The sequence below is a fragment of the Microchirus variegatus genome (genome assembly GCF_963457635.1).
Source record: "Microchirus variegatus genome assembly, chromosome: 11".
Taxonomy (NCBI): domain Eukaryota; kingdom Metazoa; phylum Chordata; class Actinopteri; order Pleuronectiformes; family Soleidae; genus Microchirus; species Microchirus variegatus.
The window spans coordinates 28,539,515-28,544,295 of NC_139812.1; the positions used below are offsets into that span (position 1 = coordinate 28,539,515).

At 40.3% G+C, this 4,781-nt stretch overlaps 1 protein-coding gene across 1 annotated transcript in view; it reads left to right on the forward strand.

The window, feature by feature from the left end:
• The window catches only part of bmpr1aa (bone morphogenetic protein receptor, type IAa), a 33,993-nt gene continuing 29,212 nt past the window's right edge, over positions 1 to 4,781 (forward strand). Inside the window, exon 1 of the mRNA XM_083897312.1 lies at positions 1 to 218. The gene's annotated coding sequence lies outside the window, so the exon portion shown is untranslated. The remainder of the gene's footprint in view (positions 219 to 4,781) is intronic.

Below are 4,781 nucleotides of genomic sequence, written 5' to 3' on the forward strand. Positions count from 1 at the left end.
CTTTTGTCGTTTCTTCTCTAATCTCTCCGTGTTTTGTTGTTGTTTTTTTTTAAACCGTGGGATTATAACAACGTGGATTAACTGGGATGAAACCGCGTCCACGGCAGCGCCAGTGAATCACGCCGGGGTGAAGAGCCGTGGAAGCGGCATCGATCCTCCGCTGCACCCCCCCCCCTCTCCCTGTGTGTGTCTGCGGCTCCGGACGCGACTATGTCCCGGTGAGGAACGCGACTCTCTCCGTTACACCGTCTCACTCTTTCTTTAGTCGTTAACACCGTAAAACTGAACATAAATCACGTCACTCGCGTGTTTTGACGTCACTTCACGGTGTGTTTAAGTTGTGTTGCGGTGTTTGTTCCGTGTTTTTGTGTTAATTTACACCGTGACCCGTCGGGAATTGCGTGAACAGATTTTGTGTGTGTGTGTGCGTGGTTCATTTCAGGTGATAGACGGAGCCCTCTCGTTTCTGTCGTGCGTTTAAAAAAAGTTAGCGTTGTCCCTCTGTTGTTGTTGTTGTTGTTGTTTGTTTTTAGTTTAACACACAGGGCTGTGACTAACACTTGATTTATCGTCGATATCGTACGACATGACTGTAAACATTCACCTAGTTTTAGCCTCATTCTTCACTTTTAGCTAACGTCGCTGCCGTTTCTCGTGTGGAGTTAAAAGTAAAATCTGAGTTTATTCACATTTAAATCTAAAAAAAACACGGACATAGTTCGTTATTTTAAACACTTTATTGTCATTGTTTTTTTTAGTTTGTTGTTTTAAATCCAAACTCAAACGACGCCAGCGAGCTAACCAGTAAACTTCACGTTAGCATCTCTGCTAACAGTTTGAATTAGCCTCAGTTTATAAAAACCGTGAATCGAGTTGAGTTAAAATATTTATTCGTGTTTGTTTTATAAACTTTTCACGTATTCACCACGTCACCGCTGAGTTACATGATGCTGCTGCTGCTGCTGCTGCTCGGCTCGTTAGTTAGTTAGTTAGCTAGTTAGTCAGCGTCGTAGCTCCTAAACCGACACTAACTCGTTTGAAGATAAACGGTCGTTGTGGTTATTTATAGCTTTACGGTTTTGTCGTTAAATATTGGATTACATTTGACATTTGAAATAACTTTAGCACTTTTTAACAACAGCTAACACTAATACAGTTTGCTGCTTTTAGCTGGTTGTGGTTAGTTGTTGTTGTATTAGTTATGTGTTGTTTGAAGGTGTGTACTATGTTTTGGCTTTGTTGTTAATTAGTGATGTTGGTGTTTGTTAACTAGTATATTTATTTTGGTTGTTAGTTAGTGATGCTGGTCTTTGTTAACTAGTATGTTTGTGTTGTGTTGTTAGTTAGTGATGTTGGTGTTTGTTAACTAGTATATTTTGGTTGTTAGTGATGCTGGTCTTTGTTAACTAGTATAGTTTGGTTGTGTTGTTAGTTAGTGATGCTGGTCTTTGTTAGTTAGTATAGTTTGGTTGTGTTGTTATTGATACTGGTCTTTGTTAACTAGTATAGTTTGGTTGTGTTGTTAGTGATGCTGGTCTTTGTTAACTAGTATATTCTGGTTGTTTTGTTAGTTAGTGATGCTGGTCTTTGTTAACTAGTATATTTTGGTTGTTAGTGATGCTGGTCTTTAACTAGTGTATTTTGGTTGTGTTGTTAGTTAGTGATGCTGGTCTTTGTTAACTAGTATATTTTGTTTGTTAGTGAGTGATGCTGGTCGTTGTTAACTAGTATATTTTGGTTGTTATTTAGATCTACTGGTCTTTGTTAACTAATATGTTTGTGTTGTGTTGTTAGTGATGCTGGTCTTTGTTAACTAGTATATATCGGTTGTGTTGTTAGTTAGTGATGTTGGTGTTTGTTAACTAGTATATTTATTTTAGTTGTTAGTTAGTGATGCTGGTCTGTTAACAAGTATGTTTGTGTTGTTAGTTAGTGATGCTGGTCTTTGTTAACTAGTATATTTGTGTTGTGTTGTTAGTTAGTGATGCTGGTCTTTGTTAACTAATATATTTTGGTTGGTAACCAGACGATGTCCATCAGTAGATCAAACATGGAGGTTTCATGTATCAGAGGGTCAGTCAGTCACTGTGTGTGTGTGTGTGTGTGTGAGAGAGAGAGAGTGTGTGTGTGTCTGTGTGTGTGAGAGAGAGAGTGTGTCTGTGTGTGTGTGTGTGTGTGTGTGTGTGTGTGTGTGTGTGTACATGAACACGATTGTGATTATGACAGGGTTAATCATCACTGCTCAAATACAAACATTTTAGAATCACAATATGATTATTTTATTTTACCACAAACTGTCGTTCAGCTCCTCCCTGTGTGTGTGTGTGTGTGTGTGTGTGTGTGTGTGTGTGTGTTAAATTAAAATCTACCATTATCCATATGTCAGACAGCTGTACATTCCACAGCCAAGCCCAGAATCTGTGACTGAAATAACAGACGGACTGACAGACCGACCACAGACAGACGAACACAATAAGAATGTATCTGTTCTTATGTCACCTTTAGATGTTAAACACTGGAAAAAAAAGGCATCTTTAAACTTCTCATTTTGTCAAACAAAGCTGCTGATTTTCCACTTAATCTCGTTTTAATCCAAAAACAGGAATCTATGAAGCTGGACATGTTTGTCTCAGTGTTTCTACAGGACAAAAAAAACACCTTCAAATGTTTTAACTTAAAAAACACAAACCTTTATTGTTCGTATGACATTAATGCACTTTAACGCATGGCGCCGTTTCCATGACGACTGACCGGAAAAAGACGCGCATGACGTCATGTTTACGTGCCGCGACACCGGAGTCCAGGCACCGTTTACCAGTTAGCTCCGTTGGCTGCATTAGCTCCTTTTAGCGCCGTTAGCGTTAGCCTACAGTGGAACTGGAGCGGTCTGTTTATTATTAAAGGAAAAGAGCAGCGCTAACAAATAACCAGCGTACCTGTGTAACTGCGTATGTGTGCTTCTGTTTTTAAAATTTACCGTTACTTTTGGGACTAATTTTAACAATCGGGAGTTACGTAAACATGACGTCACGCACGTCTTTTTCCGATCAGGCGAAACATGTCGTGTGTTAACGTTAACGCTTGACAGCACTAAAAGTTTTCTCTGCTGGACGCATTAGTTCTTGATCCTCGACGGCCTTAAGTTCTATTGGCCATGAGATGTATTCAAGGACCCTGGTACATTTAATTCCATTTCAAAGTAAATGCTTGTTGTTGCTGCCCCCTTGAGGTAGTAGATGTACCGCTAATGAGATTGATTAAATATTCAAGGCTGTCCTGAAGTACCTTGTCAGGACCAGTAGTCCTCATGGAGACCAAAACCTGGTCCTCGTGAGACAGGACCTCATTTCTGAGGAACTGTAGTTTTGTAGTGAATTGTGGTTATGGTTAGTTATTAACTCGTTGTGGTTAAGGTTAGTGGTTTAAGGCTTTGTTAAGTCGGTGCAGAGTCCCGACAAGAATAGCTGCACAAACCTGTGTGTGTGTGTGTGTGTGAGGTCTATTCTTGTACGATGACAGCAGACCTGGTCCAGTCCTGAACCCTGTACCAGGACCAGACCAGTGTCCAGGAAAAGTCCACTTAATGCTGCTGCTGCTGGAGTGTGTTTGTGGAAACTTGGCTTGAACTAACTCTGCAGACACACACACACACACACACACACACACACACACACACACACACACACACACACACACACACACACACACACACAGTTCAGTCCTGGACCTGGAATCCAAGGACTTTCCAGGTGAAAGCTCCTCCCTCACAACAGAAGGGTTTTTGAAAACCACTTTGACTGATCGTTTATCATCAGTGATTTAACCGTATGAACATTTCCTTTTATATCGTATTAGATGGAATATTTCAGTTGAAATAAAACATCTGAATAACGTTTTTGTCATTATTTAAGAAGATAATTTACTTAAAACAGGTTTAAGACACTTTACAAAAGTCACTCTAAGTCTACGATATCTGCGTCTTTGTTCACGTATTTATTTCACTGTGAGACCGACTTTTCCAACAGGAAACAGGAAGTTTCTAAACCACTCACACTCCCACACCAAAGTCCATAGGGTAAACCAGTGATTTTAACATCACAGAGACACAGGAGTTCACAGGAGTTGTTGATCCACTGCTGCCTCCATCACTAACTTACAATGACTGATTTTAATGAATTCGGCTTTTAAAATATTTAATTTAGACATAATTTAGTGACACAAAGTGACCACACGAGGCAGCAGAGGACCAGCAGCTCCTGTGTCCCTGTGAGCTAAAATCACTGGTTTTCTCTATGGGCTTTGGTGTGGGAGAGTGAGTGGTTTACAGACTTCAGTTTCCTGTTGTTAAAGTCTGTCTCACAGTGAAGATAAAGACGTGAAACACATTCTAAAGATATCGTAGATGTTATCAGGAGAGTCTCTGGTGAAGTCAGTTGTCGGGGGAAGTTTTTTTTTTTTTTACTGCTCGTTCTTTACGACGCTGACCAAACAAGTGAGGACATGAACGTTTGTGCGTTTGTTGCCTTTTAACTTCTCAAACCTGCATCTTTTTACGTCGGCGTGTCTTTTTTGTTGTTGTTTTCTCAGATTAAAAACCCGTCTCTGTGTTATGTCACAAATGTGTGAGGGTAATTTAGCGGTCGATTCCCAGCTCTTGCCGATCTGTTGATATGCTGCACTGTCGTCCAGCAAGGCACTAACCTGCCATGCTCGTGTGTGTGTGTATGTGTGTGTTGTGTGTTTCTGAATTGTGAATATCTTCTTAAAACTGGTTTGTGCAC